Below are 25355 nucleotides of genomic sequence, written 5' to 3' on the forward strand. Positions count from 1 at the left end.
ACTTTACTCTTCAAGTAACCCCACAAAAAGAAGTCTGCCGAAGTTAAGTCAGGGCTCCTGGGAGGCCAAGCAATGTCACCTCGCCTCGATATCAATTTTTGAGGAAACATTTCACGCAAAACTTCCAGGGTCACGTTACTTGTATGGTATGGCAGGTGGCCTCGTCTTACTGAAACCATGTGTTGTTGTTGTTGTTACCATACGATTCGTGAAGTTTCGGAGCCAGGAAATCTCTTAACACGAAAGTCTTGTTAAGTCTTTCAAAATTTACAAGCAAGACTGGAAGAGTGCCGCAACCGCTACGGACGACATCTTGATGATTTAATTTTTAAAACGTAAAATTTATTTCTTTATCCCAAATTCTAATTATATTTATTATTTAAAAACATAAAAAAAATTGTTTTTTTTTTAATGCATTTATCACTGGCCCACCCTGTATTTATGTACAGGCATGCTTAAATTGAATTGGGACGTGTTGCCAGGTAGAGTGATGGCAGGTGGACAAAATATTGACGGCTTGGTGGCCGCTTTCGAAAGAAATAAAGCGCCTGGCGTCCAGGATTTGACAGGCAGTATACGAGGGGTTAAGAGTGTTGTCGACTTCCGGTTCGAGCGCCATCTTGATAGTCATCGTGATTAATTACTTTGTTTTTTGCTCATTAATATTGTTTAAATTGTAATATCGATAGCTTATTATACAGTAAACTAATGTGGTAGTGTGCAGTGAATGGAGAATTAATTTTGAAGCGCGTTTAACCACCATCTTGGAGTCAACGGCCGGTAGTCCACGTGCTTCTTGTAAAGTCTAGCTATCGATTTACAAGAGCTAACAAATCACCGTACACTGTCTTGTACAACCGTACAATTTTTGTCGTTTTTAAACCTCTTAATACCTTGATACTGGCGAAATAGTCCCACTGGGCTGAAGCCATAATTTTAAAAGAAGAAAAAGAAGAGTGTTGTCAACAACATCAAAGATCATGTCAATTCGCAAGCTCTTAAATTGAGAATGACAGAAACCTAGTCGCCGCAATACAATTATCGAAGTTACGCGCTCATTTTAAAACGACATTCTAAAATAACATGAAATTTGACATGAGAGATTAAAGTTTTACATACAACACTTACTTACCATATTTCTTTCATGTAATTTTAGCATGTACTTTTAAAATGAAAAAGTATCTTCGATTGTATAGGAGTGGCTATGGCGATGGGTTCTTTACAGTTCTTGTGTACTTAACTAATATTGTATGGAGATTCGACTCCCAGTAGGTACCTGTCTCGCAAAAACCCATGTATCGTTTTGGTTAGTGGCATATTTTTTAGAAATCCCATACATATTATTTGCCCGACGACGCCGAAGATGGTAATGTGATTGCGCGCAGGTGCGCGTTTGAGTGTATTGCTGGCCGGGCCGCTAAGATGGATCTTTTCCGATAATACGTTGGTGGCTGATGGTTGGTGGCTCATAAATACGTTGACAAAGAATTTTTTGAATTTCCTTACAGGTCTTTAACAAAATGTCATTAAAATTTAATACTGCGAACATTTAAATATTGAATCGAAAACATTTAGTCTCAATTGGTACAAAATCAGCATAGTTGAGTAGGTAGTACATTGGGTAGTAGAGATTAAACTGTTATTTTATCTGGAATATAAAGAAGTAACTTTTGTATAGGCATTCAGCGAAAATGAATAAAAGCTTTTTTTCTAGAAAATATTCCACTTCCACTTCATGAAATGTCCACTTTATGCGTAGGTAAGTACTTATACATTTTTCTCGTTATTTTTTATACAATAAGGCTAGCCTAGATGCCGTTCAATGGGATTTAAGCGGAGATTAGCGGAGAGGAGAAGACCGTGCGGGAATCAACCAATATTGGCTGTAATCCAGCGGAGCGGAGATGATTTGTGAATTACAAACAATGCTATTGGTTGATTCCCGCAAGTCTCCTCTCATCTCCACTTCAGTGGAAAGGCAGCCTAAAGGAATACATTAATTTACATTTACAAAAGTCGAATATAACAACCTATTGAAAAAACACCCTCTTAGCGCCCTGATCGACTCCGTATAAATCATGCGCTGTCGTTCCGTATTGGATTAAGATTTCCACCATCGGACGAGGCTTCATCTTGTGCCGAGTGACAACCCTAGACACACCCGCCAATTTCCCAAGAGTAACTACTGTAAACCCTTCCAACGAATATCAACTTTAAAACGAGGGATTAAGGTTGGGAATGGAGTGAGGGGGGTGTGAGTAGTAATGTGCGAATTATAGGAAAGGTTTGAGGGGTGCTGCGTTTTCTATTGTAGGGTTATCACAAGGTGGTGATTAAATAAATGGGAAGTTTTGGGATAGTGTAAGGAAAACTTGAAACACGTTATTCAAGAAAACTATATAACTAGGTGTTTAAAAACATAAGTATGTCGTCTGCGACTAGCGATTTAGAAATACAATTTGTAGATGATGATGATTAAATAGTAAAAATAATCAGAGCTTAGAAATGTATCAATACTTCTTGGCTTTTTAAGCCAGCAAGTTCCACCGAGATTTGAACTCGGATCGCTGGATTCAGAGTCCATAGTGCTAACAATTATACCATGAAACCGATGATTCTATTTTTTTTAATATGTAATTAGATTATATTCAGATTAATATCTACCTACAAACCTGAAACCGAAACCGAAGGTTAAATTTTGCTCTATTTTCGGCCAAAATCAAACCTCGGCCAAGGAGGGAAAATTCTATTATTATTATATATTTTATTCATCAAGCAATATGGCTCATAAAAGCTGTGAAACATAAAAATTTAAATTAAAAATTAAAATGAATTAAAAAAATATAATTACCAAAATTTAATTTAATTTAAACATATGAAATTGAAAATCTGCTTATACGAGTATGTTCAATTTCATAATTTTCTCCAGTACCTACCTAGTATACCTACATACACACCATTTGTACTTTTAATTTGCAAGCACTAAGGTACTTAAGTACATTATAAAAATATTTCCTAGTATATTTGTATTTTGTAATATTTCTTTATTTAACATTCTATTTTTTTGTCAATTATCATATTTCTCAAGTTAATTTCTTTAGCAAATAGCAATATTTACCTGCAGTATCTACGTAACTCAACTACCTTAATTAGGCTAATTAATACACATTATGTTGCTAAAATTCAGGTTCCACCGAGATTTGAACTCGGATCGCTGGATTCAAAGTCCAGAGTGCTAACCATTACACCATGGAACCGCTTGTTATAGACAACGAAATTTTCAATTATGTATAACTTTAATTTGGATTCATTGAATACGCTAGGGTTGACATTGGCACTGCATATAATAAAGAAACCGTAAATACAATAATGTAAAAGACAGTATTCATCATCATCATTTTTGACGACCGGTCTGGCCTGTGGGTAGTGACCCTGCCTGTGAAGCCGATGGTCCCGGGTTCGAATCCCGGTAAGGGCATTTATTTGTGTGATGAACACAGATATCTGTTCCTGAGTCTTGGATGTTTTCTATGTATTTATGTATTTGTATATTATATATATCGTTGTCTGAGTACCCATAACACAAGCCTTCTTGAGCTTACTGTGGGACTTAGTAAATCTGTGTAAGAATGTATTATAATATTTATTCATTTATTTATCATCATCATATCAGCCAGAGGACGTCCATTGCTGGATATAGGCTTCCCCCAAAGAGTGTCACAATGACCGGTCTTGCGCCACCCGCATCCAGCGGACTCCCGCGACCTTCACCAGTGCCCTGTTTATCAAAAGCTTGTAGCTTGTAATACAAGTTGTGGCTTTCTAACAAAAGCTGTTAAAAAGTGAGTTCCGCTTGTATTACAAGCTACAAGCTTTTGATAAACAGGGCACAGGTCATCGGTCCACCTTGTGGGGGGTCTACCCACGCTGCGCCTTCCGGTACGTGGTCGCCACTCGAGAACCTTTCCGTCCCAAAGACAGTAGTAACATTTTTTTACAAAAACCTTTTTACAATATGTCATGTCCAGTTGGCATCAAAAGTATCAACCATTCTCCAATAATGTAACAAAAATAAATATATCTTTTTTATTAGGGTTCCGTACCCAAAGGCTAAAAACGGGACCCTATTACTGAGACTCCGCTGTCCGTCTGTCTGTCACCAGGCTGTATCTCGTGATCCGTGATAGCTAGATAGTTGAAATTTTCACATATGATGTATTTCTGTTGCCACTACAACAACAAATACTAAAAAGTACGGAACCCTCGGTGGGCGAGTCCGACTCGCACTTTGCCGGTTTTTATACCAATATGTCATGTCCAGTCGGCATCAAAAGTATACCGTAATCAAAAGTAGCAACCATTCTCCAATAACATAACAAAAAAAATATATTTTTAATGTATTTAAGAAAGTATTCCAGGGTGGCATATACTTTTGGCTCGTAGTTTAATCCGCCACTACTGGGGCCCGTTTCTCAAAAGCTTGTAACTTGTAATACAAGCGGATGTCACATTTTGACAGCTTTTGTTAGAAAGAGACTTCCACTTGTATTACAAGCTACAAGCTTTTAAGAAACGGGCCCCTGATGTCGACTGTACAATGAAATAAATATTGTGGGAAACCCATGTGACTTTATTTCAATAAATCTGCAACACTTATAACTGGGTTTGACTATAAGATGCCCATTGTTAATCCTGATATTACGTATATAATGTATGAATACTCATTACATACACTTGAACAAATAAAGTAGGTCTTATATTGATGCTTGTTTTTCTTCGATTGCTTTTAATAACGGTATAATGAGTATAATGACCTATAAAGATTAGATTAGATTAGATTAGATATATTTATTTCTTAAAGAAAAAGGCACAGTATTTTACAAAAAGGATAAAAAAAGGCTTTCACTAAAAGATCGTCAACTTACGATTAGTACAGAAATCAAATAATAGAATATAAAATAAATAAATAAAACAAATGTCACAAAAAAAGATGTAAATAGTGTAATGAGTAGATGAGTAGACCATGAACTCTGTTAGGGACTATATTTTGATTTCAACCTTTATTGTTTCGTAAGTTAAACTGCGAGTTATTGTTATATTTATCACATTTTTATAATTGAATCAATCAGAGTAAATTGGTGAAATTTGTTTGGTAAAATGTACAATATTCTTTGTTAATTTACACCATTAACTCTGGTAGGGACTATATTTTGACCTCAACCTTTTTGGTTTTGTAAGTTCAACCGCGAGGTCTTGTTATATTTATCATATTTTTATTATAATATCAGCCAAACTAAATTGTTGAGTTTTGTTTGGTAAAATGTACAATACTCTTTGTTGATTTATATCAGAATTCTGGTAACAACTTCAACATTTTTAGTTTTGTAAGTTCAATAGCGAGGTTTTGTTATATTTATCATAGTTTCCATGTAATTCAGCCAACCTTTGCTAATTTGGTAAATCCAACAAACCATTATTTTTTTTTCAGTGTAATGAGCTATCACCGGTTGGTTGTGTAATGGATAGTTTTCTGAACTCTGAATCTAGCGATCTGAGTTCAAATCTGGGTAGAATCTGAATATTTTAGGCCTAGCTCAACATAAAAACCTTCCAGACCACCCCACTTCACGCCGCAGACTTGACATTGTCTATACTATCCCCGCATCGAAGACTGCTTTTGCGCGAAAGTTTCAAAAAAATCTAGCCCCTAAACTGTACAATATAATAAGTAAATACATTCAATTGCGTAGCTTAAGTTTATATGAGTGTAAAAGACTATTAGACAAGTTTCTGAATACCCTTAACTACGAAGACACAGAAAAATTATTAAAATAAATGGCAAAACACATACCTACCTATCCATACACATACACACACACACACATATGTATGTATATATATATATGCGCACACACACACACACACACACACACACACACTATATACATACATACATCCACATACACAGTACGTACATTATTTATACCTGGTGTGCTTAGTGTTTTTTAAAATTAAGCCCTTAATTTAATTTAACTGTGTAGTACGATTTTACTAAGTAAACATCTATTTGTAATTACAGAATGCATCTGTATTGTTGCATACTCTACTTGTTTACGATTAAGTTAACGCTTAGCAACATGCTGATGCCGGCATGTTAGAAATAATGCAAGATACCGTCAACTGATATTATTTGTTCGTCTCATAAATGTATACGATTCTAATTTTATTTTTGCTTACACATTTGTAACTACTGTTAACATAAATCCTATGCAATAATATTGTGTTTGCGGGTGACGAATCTTACTTCACCGTGATACAGTTTTAACTAGTACGGGGAGTAAAGGACTCATTCTTCTCATAATGTATAACTTTACAACTAAATTAGTTTATTTACGTACCTAAATCAGACTGATGTATGTACCTCCATCCTTACCTATTTATAAGTACTTAATGTAACTTTTAGTTGTGTTATTGAAATAAAGAAATTTATTATTAATTTATTACTATTAAATAGACTCTAACGTTATAATTGGGTATTTACAGATTTTACTTGACATAAATATTGGCTTCAGCCCACATCACCTCATAATTTTAATTTAGTACTAATATTAACCTACGCCGGTAGGTTATAGGATTATCGCAACAGTAATACAGCTGCAGTCGAAATCCGAACGTCACCTTTACAGTGAAATCCCATCACAAGTCATGCCTTAAGTCAACATACAAAATTTAAAGTCATTTAATTCCCTCGTTCGGAATTGACTACCTAGGTCGGCCATTCTCAAAGTGTGCTCCGAGGACCCCTAGGGCCTCCACAAAGCCTCTATTGGTGTTCCGCGTAAATACATTGTAATAATAAGGAAAAACCGGCCAAGTGCGAGTCGGACTCGCGCACGAAGGGTTCCGTACCATTACGGAAAAAACCAGCAAAAAAATCACGTTTGTTGTATGGGCGCCCCATTTAAATATTTATATTATTCTGTTTTAGTATTTTTCTTTATAGCGGCAACAGAAATACATCATCTGTGAAAATTTCAACAGTCTAGCTATCACGGTCCATGAGATACAGCCTGGTGACAGACAGACAGACGGACAGCGGAGTCTTAGTAATAGGGTCCCGTTTTTACCCTTTGGGTACGGAACCCTAAAAACAGCTCTTTTATGCAGTATGCTTTTATATCTGGTCGACAGTGACGAACAATTTTTTTTTCATTTGGGGCTCCGTCAAATATTTCGCTTTTCAAAAGGATCCTGTCACTAAACAAGTTGGAGAACCGCTGACCTAGGTAATACATATTTTATTAAAGGGCGGCTGCACCATTCGTCTCGCGCGCAATATCGCGCGACGCCGTACAAATCGTTCTGCGACAACTTTTCTAAGGGTTACGCTGGAGATCCGCGGGCAGAAAAGGAAAACCTTTCCAATTTGGTTACCAAATACATAGTAGTAGTGTTAACTAAGGGAAGAAAGGCACTCATCACTGTCGAGGTAATTTGGCGCTCGAACGTAGTGAGAGCGCCAATAGTCCGAGGCTGAAATGATGCCATTCACCCGAGTTAAGCACTCTACTTTTCATTTTGAATACGAGGAAAGTAAAATGCATGTGTTTTTTTAACATCAATAATTATAAATTTTTATAGTACATATTTCTTTCAATTAACAATTTAGGGAAAAGTATCGTTATTTATAGAATGGGAAATATCAGAATGAAAATTGTATAAAAAATCCGTTTAAAACTAAATTTCATTTGCATATTGTAAAAAAAAAATTAGAAAATCGTACTTCGAGAGTAAAATGCTCTAGTGCAGAAACGTATAAAGAAAATAAAAAAGTTTATTGTTCCTACGTTAAAAAATTAATTGCTAAATGAACTTACTCTCCTCCATAATATCTAAAAAAAGCGCCCTATGTATAATTATTAAGTGGTTCCAAAAGTTTGGTCTCATTCAAGTCTAAACCAGAAGATTTTATTAAAAACGTACGGAACCCAAATAACCTCAAAATAAAAGGCAACAGCCAAAAAAAATGGAACGTGGAACAAGCATGGTCATGTCCCAAGTCCATTTGTCGTGTCCCGTAGATTGCGTTGGAAATGAAAAGTGGTTAGTTTTTAAAACTTTTCCCATCCCCCGTCGTAAATACTTGTCCGCCCGGGTGTCAACCTGACTGATTTGCTTCGCGGAGAATTCTTTTCGCGCGTTCATTTGTTTTCTGTGTTTTGTTTTATTTTATTTATGCTGTGATCAAGACCAAGGATAAATATTTTAAGCCACGTGCCACCTCAGATTGCACTTGAGTAAAGAAAATAAATGACGTATTTACTTTATCACGTTTTATAAATTGATACAGAAATATAATGGTTCCATGGTGTAATGGTTAGCACTCTGGACTTTGAATCCAGCGATCCGAGTTCAAATCTCGGTGGAACCTGACTTTTTGCACTACCATTGTCTGTTTATGGACCGCGAGTCAGTAGCATCGCATCGCCTCCCCTCCCGGTTGATACTTTGTCAGATGATAGTTTGTAGATGCTATCATGAATAAAGAAAATAGTCAGCCGGTTGTATCGCGATGAGAAGATCGTCAGGTAATCACATGAACATGTAAAAAAAAATATTTTTTCAGTCATCGCCTCCCGATTGATGCTTAATCAGATGGTAGTTTAGAAGCCATTGTGATTTAAAGAATCGTCAGCCGGTTGTACCGCGGTAGAAAGAGCATCAGTTGGTCGTATGAACATGTAAAAAATAAGCGCCTTACTGTTGGTCAAGCAAATCTTGTCAGTAGAAAAAGGCGCGAAATTCAAATTTTCTATGTGACGATAACCCTTCGCGCCTACATTTTTTTAAATTTGCCGCCTTTTACTACTGATAAGGTTTGCTTGACCAACTATATTTTATGTCCACAAAGTATGCGTTAATTGAAAAAAGTCCATGCGTACGTGTGTATGCGTACGTGTGTATGCGTAAATAAATAGCGACAAAGTAAGGACGCTAAACATTAAGAATTTTATACATTGACCCGCCATTTCTTATCTCTTTCGCACGCGCTCAATTATATTGCTATCCCGACGATGATGCTGGAAGCCTGTGTGTGCAATGCGAGCGTGACAGCAATATGATTATGCGCGTGCGATAAAAATAGAAAATAGCGGATGAATGTACGAAATTATTCGTGCTTAGCGTCCTTACTTTAACATTCGTCGCAGTGGAATACTAACGCAGCGTCTTACGTAAGCGAACAACGAACAATGTCATATTTTATTATCTCTAAAAACTTGTCAAAAACCTGTTAAAGGTACAGTATGTATAAGTTACTCTATGGTTTACTAAAGTGGAGCGTGCTGCACTCTGCTGGCAGAACATTGCAGTAACACCCCCTATTGGAAAACCTAAACAAGAAACTCAAGAAAGCATTGTGCTATACTCTGTATCTTCAGGTATTTAAATAAAGGTAAACAAACAACCTGACTTTAATCTACATTATTTGATCATGTTATGTTATCATCTACCCTCAACTGGCTTAAGGAGCCATTTGAGGATAGATTTTGTTTAATTTTATTTAAATACCTATAGATACAGAGTATAGTCACACATAAACTTTGTATACCTACGTCACAGAATAACTAATAGTACTACTACGTCTTCTTATATCGAGCTGTATAAAGAGTTAAAGTGAAGCATTCATGATATCAATCATGTACAAGCGAGCATATTTCATATTGCCGCCTACAGCATACTTATCTTAGCCCGAGAGCCAGGAACTTTTTTTTACAATCTTACCTAGTTTTAACTTTTAAGCCATAGTTTTAATAGATGTAATGTAACGCAGCGTACTGCGTTTGTGAACAGCACGCGAACGCGAAGCGAAGCGATGAGGCGCAGGGTGAACCAATCCTTTGATACCTGTAGAAGTGTCCTACGTGGGCGATCTCGTTGCGAACGCGAACACCGTGTTGTTTGCTTACGTAAGACGCTGCGTAAGTTGTCCGTTTTCTTGAATTGCAAATACTTACTTAACTTACTTAACAGTTGCCTAACTTAGTATTGTACAGTCTCTGACGACACTGAAAAACAATAAACTATTAATATGGTAAGACAAAAGCACCATTCGTGTTCAAACCAACTAATTAAATAATACGTCACATATATTAAATAATAATTAGTAACTTACCATAATAATTATTAAACTTAAAATATCGGTATAATAAAATTGAATGTGTAATAGGTACCCAAGTATAAAATAATACTATACATTCTCTGAAATGCTGAATATGCCACTCTCTTTACATATACCTCTTTCTCCTTGCATCGGATCCTAGTTGTCTATTCACTAATACAAACTGGCATAAATAAAGGCAGTCGGCAACAATAAAGCGGATGAGACCGTCAAAAGTACCTATCCACCAAAACAGTTTCTATCACTTACAATAAGAGACATATTATGTCTATTGTATGTACGTAAAGTAATTAAAATGTGGGAGATACTTTAAAACGCGGGCCGTCTAGGTAAATATAGGTATTCCCAATAATTCCCATTCATTTGTAAAAGTATTTTAGGGTGGAAGATTCTTTATATGCGTGGTTATATCCGCTACTATTGGTTCTATTCTAAATAGGTACATTCAAATCGCTGTAATCGGTCAATTTCGAAAGAAAAGCCGACCAACAATAAAATTGTATCAATAATAAAGTGAACTACTCCTGGCCTATTCGGGCGGTGATACCCGTCTCCCCCGGTCGGGATATTGGCAAAAAACAATATTTTATACCGGTCGCTAAGCGTTCGCCGCAAATGTATGCCGTGGACGATACACGGGTTGACTTGTACGAGATATCTAGTCCGGGACATGTCTCGAAATAACTTATTTTGATAATAAGTTTTTGGCAAAAATTCCATTTTTGGTACAAGTTTTTATCGCTGACTGTACTTTTTTCCACAGGCAACTAATACTCATCGCGACAATTCTAAAAACCCCAAACACAATTAGGTTGCGTTGTTTTATCATAGAGTTCCTATGACCACCCCCTGTCTTCATCATCAGATCAGCTTTATGGTACCATAATATTGCATTGTCACCCGACTTACACAAGAATGATTATTTCTGCTCCATACATCAAAATCGAATCAGAAAAATCATTATTTTCTTATTAAAGTTTGTCCCTGACTTTGAAATCGTGTATTTTACTGTTTTGTAATAGGTATTTATCAATCTTGACTTCTTTATTTGGTCGGGTTATCTTAGGCAGCTTAGGCTTAGGCTTCACACTCGTAGATTTGAACTCACGATTTTTGACCACATATGAAAGATTCAAACTTTTGTTAAAACTCTTTACAGTCTTAGGATATTATAGATATCTTCGGATACCTTACTCTACCGCATCACACGCCGTCCTGGCATCACATTAAATATTGACAATATAAAAATGTAGACATCGAGTGCCCGTGCTCCATTTTGGAACGTTACCCGCCAATAAATATCTTATCGAGTTACAATAGGATAAACTCGGGCGCCGGGGGAGCGTGTGTCGAACGCCTGACATAATATCTCTGCGTTTAGATATGTTTTGAATACGGTCGAATCTTTAAGTGGGCATTTTGAAGTGAACCTCGATTGGTTGAAGACGAATTTCTTATCATAGTTATGATATCGTATAAATGTCTAATCGAGTTACAATGGGATAAACTCGGGCGCCGGGGAGCGTGTGTCGAGCGCCTGACATACTAAATATCTCTGCGTTTAGATACACCTTTCGAATACGGTCGAATCTTTAAGTGGGCGTTTTGAAGTGAAACATCGATTGGTCGAAGATGTAAAACAAATGACGGTTATTTGATACAGTCAGCATCAAAAATAGCATATGAAACAACGCACCAAATGTCCCTACCATCCTGGAAAGATTCGAATCTTTAAGTGGGCATTTTGAAGTGAACCTCGATTGGTTGAAGACGAATTTCTTATCATAGTTATGATATCGTATAAATGTCTAATCGAGTTAAAATGGGATAAACTCGGGCGCCGGGGAGCGTGTGTCGAGCGCCTGACATACTAAATATCTCTGCGTTTAGATACACCTTTCGAATACGGTCGAATCTTTAAGTGGGCGTTTTGAAGTGAAACATCGATTGGTCGAAGATGTAAAACAAATGACGGTTATTTGATACAGTCAGCATCAAAAATAGCATATGAAACAACGCACCAAATGTCCCTACCATCCTGGAAAGATTCGAATCTTTAAGTGGGCATTTTGAAGTGAAACATCGATTGGTTGAAGACGAATTTCTTATCATAGTTATGATATCGTATAAATGTCTAATCGAGTTACAATGGGATAAACTCGGGCGCCGGGGAGCGTGTGTCGAGCGCCTGACATACTAAATATCTCTGCGTTTAGATACACCTTTCGAATACGGTCGAATCTTTAAGTGGGCGTTTTGAAGTGAAACATCGATTGGTCGAAGATGTAAAACAAATGACGGTTATTTGATACAGTCAGCATCAAAAATAGCATATGAAACAACGCACCAAATGTCCCTACCATCCTGGAAAGATTCGAATCTTTAAGTGGGCATTTTGAAGTGAAACATCGATTGGTTGAAGATGCATAACTAATATTATGTAATGGTTGTTTATATCGTATTAATGTCTAATCGAGTTACAATGGCATAAACTCTGGCACCGGGGGAGCGTGTGTCTGGCGCCTGACATAATATATATATCTGCGTTTAGATACACCTGAATATGGTCGAATCTTTAAGTGGGCGTTTTGAAGTGAATTATGGTTTACTGGTTTTTCGAACTTAGATGTAGGTAGTAAATAATTTATTAAAACGCCTAGAATTGTAATTGGGTTCTATCTTTTTTCTCGGGCAATCAAGAGCGTGGACAGCGGACCACTTTTATAGAACATAGAGAACAAAATAAAATAAAAATATAACCACAATCATGGATTTTATTTCATCGTACATGTAGTAATTATCTGCTCCATATGTAATAATACTCTCTGAACATAACACCCAAAGAGCACTTATCCCCCGGCGCAAGAGAAAAATGGGTGACCTGGAAGTCTTTAAATAGATTAAGATCAGGAGTGGGCCGATCCAAAGACAACCTTCTGAAATGGGGAATCAACCCGGGACAAAGTGATGTACTATGCGAATGTGGCGACCTACAAACAACGCAACATGATGCAGTGTTCCCTGTGTCCAAGTACGTGCACTACAGAAGACCTCATAAGAGCTACCCCCCTAGCAAGGTATTGGCAAAATATTATTTAGTAACCCTTCACACGATTAAAAGAAGATGTAATTATTTTAGATATTTAAATCGAATGCTTTGTGCATCATCTACAAACTATCATCTGACAAAGTATCAACCGGGAGGGGAGGCGATGCGATGCTACTGACTCGCGGTCCATAAACAGACAATGGTAGTGCAAAAAGTCAGGTTCCACCGAGATTTGAACTCGGATCGCTGGATTCAGAGTCCAGAGTGCTAACCATTACACCATGGAACCGGCTGACCGATGTGCGAAATAGAAGCATTACTTTTGGCGCGGCTGAAAATACATTCACCCGGATACGTATCTTGCATAGGTATACATATAGTTACCGTGACACACATTATGAATTTAGCACATACTCAAGTTCAATCGTACCGTCTTAAAGACAAAAATTGTTGTTATAATTAAAATACTTTACAATTCTCTCAGAACATCATTAGTAACCTATTAAAATTAATCAGTTGATGTATAAGTACATATCTGAAAGCATATTTATATTTGTGTAGGCTACGAGTACATGCACAGAAAGCATTAAATGCCAGATGCTCGTGTAAACTCTTTGGATCTGTTGCAAATTTACATATTTTTCATATATCTAGGTTTTTACCTAGAAACTCTAGTGATAGATTCAAAAGCAATACTTGCCTGCATATCGTACAGATGTTGACTTTTGAAGGATACTAGTTATACCAAGAAAAGTCTGCAGAGATTTTGACAGCCCACGCAGTGCAGGTGTTATTTTAAACGTCAAACTTACTATGAAATTATGACGTATTAGGTAAATAACACTGACACTGCGTGTGCTTTCAAAATCTCTGCGAACTTTTCTTGGTCCTACTATAGAAATACCAATTGCAAGAAACAGACGTCAAAAAGGTATCTATTCTATTTGTATAGATAGATATTAAAAAAATTACATTGTTATAAAACCGCTTCCAAAAATCAGATTCCACCGAGATTTGAACTCTGATCGCAGGATTCAGAGTCCAGAGTGCTAACCGGAACATTAACCATGGAACCTCGTACTCGTAACTAACTACTTGTTGCAATATTGTGAACCTAAGTACTTATTTATTGGATTCTATCGTAAATTGATGACTATTACGATCTATAGAACAACAGCTTTTATATTTATTATTCAACTGCTGACAGTGTTAAAAATAAAATATTGCTTAGGTTCGCTAACTTGATAATACCAAAGATAGATATACCTTAACTCCGTAATAGATGGATACAGTGTAAGGAAAAACGTGCCTCGAAAATCACGAAAATTTGATTCTCGATCAGAGGGCGCCACTAGTTTTGGCCTACACTCGTATAGAGGGCGTTGACGGTTTCGTTTGTTATTTATAATTTTAACGCATATCAGTGAAAGAACATGGGTCAAAATCATAAAAATAATTAATGCAAATAAAAAAAATCATTTATCCATATTTAAATACATTTTATCGTATTTTTATATATATTTATTTTTAGTTTTAAAGTGAGTCGACAGATGGCAGTGAATTTACTGGGGTTACAAAATTTACTATGACAGTAACCGCTCTAGTATAAGTTACTCTATGATAATACCTACGTATTAAAACGATATGTTACGGGTAATGTTAGAAGATTTAATTAAACTCAAGTTTACCCTGATACAACTAGTATTACTCGCGCCTCTTGGGTACAAATACAAATACCTACAAATGCATTTATTTCATTACTTTTTACAGCTGTTCTTAATAGTTAGGAAGGTGCAAGGGTTAGGTAGGTAATTAAGGGGCCCACTGACTATCAGTCCGCCGGACGATATCGGCCTGTCAGTTGTTCGGAACTGTCAAATTTTTGTTCTAACTGACAGGCCGATATCGTCCGGCGGACTGATAGTCAGTGGGCCCCTTTAGTCCATCTTAGGTATAAAAAGCAAGTAGGTAAGTATTTATCTACAATGTTTAAACATTGCAACAATTTGATTGTGTAAGTAATGAAAAAGGTGCGGGTAAAGCCCGAAAATTTAAACAACATTAATCTGTATTCGGCGTTTACCCGTAGGCAAACCATCATCAAGGTCTACCCAACACTGGCTGGGTAATGTTAGGTGTTGCATCATCACTTCTGACATTACCCTCCCAATGCTGGGTAGACCTAAATGTATACGGGTAAACGGCGGATACAAATTAAAGTTGATTTAATTTTCGAGGTTTACCCAAAAGGCTTGGGTAGGCTAGGTATACCCAGGTAAATCTAAGTTTACATAACCTTCTAGTATTTCCCGTAACATTTAAGTAAATCGGTGCAAAGTGAGCTTAGATGGACTAATATTTAGACAAACTACACCCATTATGGATTTGCCCCATTATTCCGTGATACAAAGATTATTCAATCCTCTGGCGGTTGCGCTATTAGCATTTAAACGACACACCCCTATTAACTGATTAGTTAATTAAAAATACTAACTCTTTCGCTACCGGCCCATGGGACGACAAAATCTAAGGGCCGGTGGTTTAAATTAAACTACTTAAAGTTAAAATATAAATGGTTTTTATTTTTAATTATTTTTTGGTCTCATTTGTGCTGTATGTTCATCAAAATTTGTATTTAGCGAGTAGATTACACATTAATTAGACTTAATTAGAGAATGCCTAATGGCATTAAGTCCGCCATTTGTACTTATAATTTGATGTGCACTAACATTTAAATAAATAAATAAATAATAACCCATTAAGACTTGGCCGATAGGAGGAAACTCAATCAAAATTTGTCTGCCTCTCTATCACTATATGTAATAGATTGAATATGTAAGAGTAATAGAAATATTAGAGAGTCAGATAACGAAATTTCGATTTTCGTGTTTCGCGGTAGGCCCTCTGGACAGTGAGTGGGGTAATGTCGCCGGTCTACCTAGAATAATATCTCACATCAATCAATATCTAATCTAATCTATAATCTACTGGTTGTACGTCTACAACCAGTAGTACCTATAAGTGGCTAAACCGGCGAGGTTTCGAATATGGCATATTATTTTAAACACATTGAGTTTAAAACTGACTATAAATCTAATGAAAGATAAATTAAGAAAATTATAGGCTAAACATTTCATAGCTTTCATGATATAAAATAAAGCATAAGTACATATATCTCTATTTTCTCTTAAACCTACTCGAATAAACCATATCATTAACTATTAACGGTTCCACCGGCCTTAACCCTTCACTGCCCAACCCTCACATATATCTTAACACTAAACATTACCTGTGAATTATTATTTCTGATTAATAAATTGCGTCCCTTGCGTCACCGCTGGTAATACCATCAATTATGGAATTTGATGTTTTTTCATTAAACCCTATAGAGCTCTGGGGAAAGGCGGGGCTAGTAGGTTAGTTGTGACTTGTGGCGTTTTTATTAGGGTTACGGTCACGAATATGTTGGGTTTGGGTATTTTATAAAATACAATATGGTAACAGCATCAATCATGAGACATTTAAGAGAAAATTTATTTTACTCATCTTTATTATTGTTATTTGAATATACTTACTTAATTAACATTAAAACTATGTTTCTCTCCAGTCATGTTCTACTGGCACCATTTTCTTTAAACGAAAATGTTTGGCATTTATACCATCTCAATCCATACTAATCCATACTAATATCCATACTTAATATTATAAATGCGAAAGTCTGTCTGTCTGTCTGTGTGTTCCCTCTTCACGCTTAAACCGCTAAACCGATTTAGATGAAATTTGGCATAGAGATAGGTTGAGTCCCTGAGAAGGACATAGGATAGTTTTTATCCCGAAAATCATCCCATAAGAAAGTAAAAAGCGGGGTGGAATTGAGATAATTAACGAAGTACCTGCTAATTTGTGTGCATAATGTGCTCAAATTTAGATTGCTATGAGAATTTTTCCAGGCGCTATACTTACTTTAGCTGCTGTTACTAAGTCCACGCAGACGAAGTCGCGGGCAAAAGCTAGTATTATATAAGTAACAAAGGAGGAATGTAATTTATGAAAATGCCGCGAAGATATTCTCTTTTGTTTGCATGGCTTTTTACCCGAGTTACCCGACTCATCATCATGAACTCAAGAGGTTATCTCATGTCGGTGGAGTATCTTCCAGTTTTCCCTATCTTGCGCCACCTCTTTGATTTTTTGATACACGACCCCTACTTATCTTTCACTTTCTTTTTATTTTACCCGACTACGGCAAAGCAAAAGGAGGGTTAGTGCAGATCATATATCATAGTATAACCGTGGGCACCATGACAGCGACAAACATAATTTAATATAGGTATATTATGAACTAATGATAAATGGTTCTAATGATAAATACTAATGGCAAAATAATTTATGCCGATTCTAGTATAGGTAAAATCACATTTTGATGATGCAATGTGAGCTTGCTGAATGAAGTCATCACTAGATTGACGTTCCTGTCCTGACGTTCTGAGTCGGACATTTTGTTTTGTAAGAGATGTGGCCGACGTTGCTGGTCGTTCTTTACGCTCAAATGCTCACCGCTAAGAAAATGGTCAGTAATTTGGTTGATCTCACTATAAGTAGGTCTACCGTTTATCTCGGGCGGTTGGTTATTTATTTCTGGTCACCTACGGTCTGCTTGAAGCCGTGGCTGCATGAAGCTAATTCGTATTCTTTTTAATACACTTGCTCAATAAGTGCTACTTTACGTAGCTGTTTAGCGTTCGCAAATTTGGCTTTTACGAATAAGTGCTTTTTACTTTTCCATCTTTTTTAAATTTAATTCCGACCGTGATCGATAGGATCCACAATTCCACACCAAAGAGTTTGGATGTTCAAAAACTTTATTTAAGTATTTTTATTTTGCCAATAGACATTTATTACGTACAAAAAGTTTTGTGACACGACATACTTAAAGTAAATATGTATTAATTTGCTATTATATAAATAAAACGTTATATAATACGACATTTCACAAAAAAACTTTTTTTTTTGGCTGAATTGAACTATCATTGCCAGTCACACACACTGATTTAAACTTTCACGATTTTTACTCATTATTATTCACAACGACGGGACTTAATCGCGTAATATAAGTTTTAAATTTACCTCCGACGTTTCGAGGACGGCGTTGTCCCCGTGGTCTCGGAGAAGACTGGCTAAAGTTGACATCAACATCTTCTAGGCGCGCGTGTTTTTCGAACTACCCGCACTTGGTCTTGTATATTAACTTGAACGTTTTGCGCACTAGGGATGTCACCGGGTCGACACACAACACACAATATTCGATTTTTCAACTTTTGATATTTGTTTTCGCTTACATTTATCATTGCCAGTATTGCCACGTCGTTGGCTGTCGTTAACAGAAAAAATGAGAAATTAAAAAGTAAAACCGACGCCCGCTATTTTCAATTAAAATTTACTTGTAGCAAAATAATTATCTGAAATTGCAACTGTAAGACTGTTTTTGTATGAAATGAGCTAATGTAATTAATTTTTGCAATGTAAATCAACGCTGAATGTACCTAGTTATAGTGATGAATAATATAAAATATACAATATCATTCAAGTTCAAGGGAAAATTCGTAACTGTGTGTACCTAATACTCATGTAGGTAACCAATATTTGATTTATTGTGATTATTTCGCAAATGTATTAAATAACGTCGTTCAATGCACGTGTAAAAGTGTTATTATCTACTTGTCCCGTGTCTTCTGGACTCGTAAATAATAACACACTTTCCACACTTGCATTGAAATGTACTTTTGTGTAACTAGTGTTTCTTGAAATGCTTATTAGATACTTTTATTTATCTTTAGATATACTACGCTGACTTTGAGCACCCAAACGTTACGTACTGGAATCCTAAATATATCGAGTATATGACTGTGACAGCCGAGAGATACAGCCGTCGCGATCCCATCCACTACGTAAACGTTCGGTGTAAAACCTTAACCGTCTTTGGGAACGACATGCAAGTGAGTTGATTGTTTTAATTTAAGTATTTGTTGGTTGAACCACCGGTGGTCCGAGCTCGGAGCTGAATGAAAATCATTCTCATTGGAACTGCAGTTTCATAAAAATGCGAAGGTTCGACTAAAGCAAAGGGGGTGCCGACACTTTTTCATCGGAGTGATGTTATTATGACAACTATTTTTTATTGTGTTATAGTAGAGAATACGCTAAAATAAGCATGTTTTGTAGGAAAAACTTTTTTTCTAAAATCAAAAATGGCCGAGATATTTGACCCGCAAGTTGAAACCACTACTTGACAAATTAAAATCAATCATTTGGAACAGTAAATTTAAGTAACAGAGACAAGATAGGTGCGACGACGAGCGAAGCGAGGAGGAGTGTGTTAGGTTGACCGCGATGATCGCGATCATCATCGAGCGCCAGAACAGATGTTATTGTACCTACAAAAAAAAATCTAAGTCTTTTTTTGCACCCCCTTTGCTTTAGGCCAACCCCATCTGCACTAATTTAACTTAACTTACAGGAAATTACTAATTTTTGTATTTATCTCTTGATAAAATGAGTTTTATGACATTTCCTGTAGCACTGTGCAAGTGTGCAGCAATTTTCTGTCTAAAAAGCAGTGGCACTCCGAAAAAACTTGAACAGTTACGTGTGTATTTTTTAAATCGTCAGGAAATATTTTATTGTAGAGTAAATACTTTTAAATGAATTGTTTTTTATTCATTATTATAAACTACTACTACATACTATAATTATTAATATCGCTTACTTATCATACGTGGGTCAAGGACTAAAGAAACCGGTATAAGTAAGCTCTCCGACCGATTACGCATAGGATCTCACGATTTCTCACGGTCACGCTACACTGGGGTTTTCTCTAGCCAACCATTGGGAATTATTTTTTGATGGAATCGTGACATCCGTGACTTTCTAAAACAAAAAGTCGTATGTGATGACCACTTGCCATTCATCGTATAGACCGCGGGCCAGGAACAGATTTCCATGACCAATCGCCTCCCGAGCGAAAACTCGTATAGTGGTTAACGGCTATGTATGATGAACCCTCGTGAACGTCAGCTGCCGCTCCGTTTGTGGGTTGAGGAATGAAAGCAAAAAAAGTCTATAAAAAAATTTAGCCATCGTCTCCCTGATGATACTTTGGCCACGTCGGCATAGGTCGAATTTTTCCAAGTACAATTATGCACTTCTTACTGAAGGCTTAAGGCGCCCCCTGGCCATAATACAATTTAATTTGTTCTAATACTTTTAATACTATAAATCTGTACGTATTTATAGGTTTAATGTTTACTTTACAGATGACCTACAATGGTCACGAGTTCCTGAGCAATGAATACCGCCCCAGCATGTTCGTGATGAGTTTCCATACTTGCGATTTTTTTACAGAACCTAAATATGCCATGTTTAAGCCATTCTACAAGAATTTATTTAACGCCTCATCTTGTCCTTTTCCAAAGGTAAGGTTTTAAAGGTTTTTTCCCGATCCGATAAGATATCTCTGTTTTATAATGTAATAAATTGTACGGTCACTTAACCTTACTTACTTACTTCACTGGCTCAGTGACCCAAAAAGGGTGGCCTCCGACACAAGAGAGCGCCACTCTGCCCTATTCTGCGCCACTTCACGCCAGTTGGGTATTCCGAGGGCGGACAGGTCTTTTAGGGCTTCATCACTCCAGCGGTATCTGGGACGCCCAGACGGACGCTTTCCGCCCGGAAGCCCCACATACGCTCTTCTCACAGCACGATCCTCTCCCATCCTCTCCAGGTGACCAAGCCAGCGGAGTCGTGTGGCATTGATTTCGCCAATTATATTAGGCACCGCAACCAGCTCCTCTAGCTCCCTATTATTCCTGCGCCTCCAAGTTCCATCTTCTCTGATAGGCCCCAGAATCTTTCGCCAGATTTTCCTCTCCGCTAACCCTTACTCTCCGCTTACACTTAACCTTACTTGGAGCAAACTAACACACTCATATTCATATGCATATGCATATTCATATTCATATTTATATCATTGTCTAGCGCTAGCGGGGCTGCTCGAGCGTGAATTCAAATGTTACTAACTATATACATACATACTAAGATTGTACGGGATCAGCATTTATACAGTTTTATTTTTCAGGGAGAGTATAATTTATTGAACTTCTCGATTCCGGATCTGCCGATGCTCTCGACGCTCCCTTTTCGGAAGGCCCGCATATTCGTCAGTTTAGCGCGTGGCGGCGATCGAGTGATGGAAGGATACTTTGATACAGTCATCAGACAAAAAATCATATAAATTACGTATGAAGAATGTACAATTTGCATGCAATTTCAATATACCTAAGTACCCTCACTATGAGTTTTACGCTAGCGACTGCGTCAACACAAACGCAGTGCTCTCGCTTACACCAATCTGTGGTAATCTTTTCAGTAACAGTATAATCGGACAGACTATTCAAATAAATTACTGGCTGACGATGAACTCCATAGTACCAAAGAGGATATAATAGGATAGAGCGACTGTCATAGTAAATTTTGTAACCACAATAAATTCACTGCCTTCTATCGACACACTTTAAAACTAAAAATAAATATTTATAAAAATACGATAAAATGTATTCAAATATGGATAAATGATTTTTTTATATGCAATAATTATTTTTATATGATTTGACCCATGTCCTTTCACTGATATGCATTAAAATTGTTAAATAACAAACGAAACCGTCAACGCCCTCAATACGAGAGTAGACCAAAGGTAGTGGCGCCATTTGATAGAGAATCAAATTTTCGTGATTTTCGAGGCACGTTTTTTCCTTAGACTGTATCCTATATGTATTAGGTACGGAGTTATATCTATCTTTGGTAGTACATAGTTAAGTACCTTTCTTTTATTAGTAGAGCAGCTCACTGCAATCAATCTATTTCGACTTCTTGTTTTGCTCAAATCTAATTTTGGTCCAACACTTTTTGCCATATGTGTGGCCGATTTTATGACAATACGAGCACTTCATATTTTTTTCTTCGCTATGCCAGTAGGTACTAGGGCAAGTGCGGAAAAAAATCGCTTTCGTAAAAAATGCAAAATATGACTCATTATCATACACAGACAAGTCACATGGTCTTATGTATGACAATCGTTACTCTTAGGCTTATTAACAATTAAGAAAAAAAACGAAAAAATTGAACAGAGAGCACTGGATGTAGAAAATGTATGGAAAATAAAGTAAGCTAAGTTGGATTTTTGATATTTCTAGTACCTAAGCGTAAAAGACCTGACTGGAGTGAAAAAAGGCCATATAAAATTTCATTTTGTTTCATATTAAAATGTGAAAGATTTTCTTTCATTTGTAGCTTTTCCAGTGGAACCTAGATTGGATTGGAGTCTAAGAAGATTTTGCTCCTGGACAGAATAATCCAGATAGTCCAGAAATGGAATCACAAAATTTACGGATTTGTCGTGAATGAACATTTTGAACTGAAATAAATGTCATATACTAAGAAAAAGTGACCAAGGCCTCTAATTATTTTCAGAAAATAATTGTTTCGTTCTAACACTTCTAATAGTAATGAACATTTTACCAAAATCTGTAAATACCAATAGTGGTTAATTAAAAAGTTAGAGAAGATCTCCTATCCTATGACCATTTTCGTGTGTGAGGGATCAAGAAGAAGTCCTCAGTGCGCCATTTAAATAAAACCGGCCAAGTGCGAGTCGGACTCGCCCACCGAGTCCATACGAGAAGAGTCGAGACCATTAAATTAATAAACAATCAACCCAATTTATGAAGTGGAAATATAATCGTACTAATATCATTTTTTATAAATATTTCCACTTTTAAGAATCAAAAAAAGAAGGAAAAAACCATAACATGACTTAAATTAAACAAGCCATTTTTTAAATAAAACTATGAAAACGGATTATATCGCGTTTATTGAACTTATAGTTTATAGTACATATTTCATGAGTAACTATCGCGGTAACCGAAAACAATATTAAGCCATTTTTATTGATAATATTCAAAACCAATAAAAAATATAAAACTATGCTGTTTCTCAAAGAATAAAAGCATGTAAGCACAAAGATCAATTTCAATTGTCAATTTCGTACTTTAACCCAAATTGTTAAAATTCATATACAACCACACAAAAAAGATCCTATCATTGATTAAAAAGAAGAAAAAAAAAGCAAAAAGTACTTCAAGGTTCCACCGAGATTTGAACTCGGATCGCTGGATTCAAAGTCCAGAGTGCTAACCATTACACCATGGAACCGATGAGTGGGCCGCCGAATTTACCGACTAGCTGCCGCGCACTCTACGGCACGCTTAGAATGTGACGTCATGTTCTATTTACTCAATTCGATAGAGTTCACGACTTTGTAATTGATTTACGGCCTGATTGGAACTTTCAACTGATTCGAACGTTCTATTTACAACTAAATGGAATACCTAAAGGTCATAGTAAATAAACAATACATATAAAAAGACTAAGTAGAGATTATAAATATCTCTGACGTACCGTTCCTTTAGTAATTATAGCAATAGTTTTATGTGTAACAAAATATTGTTGATTTTGGTTAAACCAGTAAATCTGGGATCATCTAATTATAGGTCAGGTTAAGCGTTGACAGTTAAATTTTAATGTTGCTCCCCCAACACTGGCTGTTATAATATAACGTTATATAATATTGAGGTCAACCTACGCGCGTTGCCGTGGGAAGTCCCCTGCGATGCCACAGTTGCGTAAGGTGGAATGATGATTAACATATATTATGTGCCATTTTCAACCAAAAGGGTACTTATATTGTCGCTTGTCAGTAAGGCGTTATTTCTATATAGCTTTAATTAGAAATCAACCTTATCGACAACCGACAATATGGTACCTTTTGATTGAAAACGTCACATATACAGTAGTGTACATACAGACACCGATCTGCTCGGATGGCCGACTAGTCGGCCGACTAATCGGCCATCCAAGCGCCGATTAGTCGGCTAGTCGGCCAAATCAATAGTCGGTACATCACTAATAATTTATAATTTATTTATTTTTTTAAGTATTGTTAATATTGTGTGGAATTAAAGGCTTTTTTATTATTATTATTCCAGGATGGCATATACTTTTGGCGCGTTGATTCTAACGCTACTATTAACGCAGACTGTATGTAGTTTTTTGCTGTAAGTCACAGAGGCTATATTTTAATGAGGCAAGTCACATTAAGTATTTGTGAAACTGCTAATTGGATACTTGTACCGGATTAATAAATGAATTCATAAATTTAAATAATTTACACACACTTCGATATTATTATACTGACGCCTCTCTATTAGTTGTACGCGCTACCTACGCACCTAGCGGCTATGGGAGTTATGGGACGCATAGTAATTTTTTAGAACTTAGTCGCTAATTTATGATATCATATAACGTAGCTAATTTATGGTCAATTACTGTAACAACAAAACAACGTTATCTATCTGTTCATAGATAATGGGACTGTATTGGCATATTGTGTTTTATCTAAGCCGTGACCATTCCATCGTCAATTTTGTACAGTCGTTTACATATAGGTATAAAGAATAAATAATTATAAATTTATAACATAACCGAGCTCACAAATAAAGTAGAATGTAAGTTTCCATTATAGTCTACTTTGTCACACAATCATTCCTATTGTAAGTATAGTTTTTTAATAAAATCCTTTTTCACCTTCAATTTAACCACTATATAACAGTTTAAGTTAGATTTCCTTTGCTGCGCTATTTATTTTAACCTTATGGACTACCTATATTACTATTATTGGCGCTTTAAATATGTATTTAGGCAGCACTTAATTCTCCGAAAGAGGAACCTATTACTTAAGAGTTACCTTTTAATCGAAAGAATTACCTTATTCTTAAAAGTTGTTTGTTTAAGCGAGCATGTGCGCTATAAAAAGTTGTCTATAACTAAGCCCAAGTATACGCGGGGATTCCTGCCAGAGATGTCATAGAAACATAATGATAATGCACATAATTATAATAATGGTAGGTACATAATTATAGCAAAATATAAGCGCGCTTAGAGCAATGATCGTCTTCCGCTTTTAAAATGGTTGTATAATACATGGTCATTTAAAAATATGTTTTCTTT

The 25355-nt window shown here is 36.3% G+C and overlaps 4 non-coding genes across 4 annotated transcripts; 1 reads left to right on the plus strand and 3 right to left on the minus strand.

The window, feature by feature from the left end:
• Positions 1-3185: 3185 nt before the first annotated feature.
• Positions 3186-3257, minus strand: Trnaq-uug (transfer RNA glutamine (anticodon UUG)). The gene has a single exon. It is a non-coding gene; the product is annotated as a tRNA-Gln (tRNA).
• Positions 3258-8359: 5102 nt separating this feature from the next.
• Positions 8360-8431, plus strand: Trnaq-uug (transfer RNA glutamine (anticodon UUG)). The gene has a single exon. It is a non-coding gene; the product is annotated as a tRNA-Gln (tRNA).
• A 5015-nt stretch (positions 8432-13446) lies between these two features.
• Trnaq-cug (transfer RNA glutamine (anticodon CUG)) lies at positions 13447-13518 on the minus strand. The gene has a single exon. It is a non-coding gene; the product is annotated as a tRNA-Gln (tRNA).
• A 9911-nt stretch (positions 13519-23429) lies between these two features.
• Positions 23430-23501, minus strand: Trnaq-uug (transfer RNA glutamine (anticodon UUG)). The gene has a single exon. It is a non-coding gene; the product is annotated as a tRNA-Gln (tRNA).
• Between the last annotated feature and the right edge of the window lie 1854 nt (positions 23502-25355).

Source organism: Cydia strobilella, chromosome 4 (genome assembly GCF_947568885.1).
Source record: "Cydia strobilella chromosome 4, ilCydStro3.1, whole genome shotgun sequence".
NCBI classification, from domain to species: domain Eukaryota; kingdom Metazoa; phylum Arthropoda; class Insecta; order Lepidoptera; family Tortricidae; genus Cydia; species Cydia strobilella.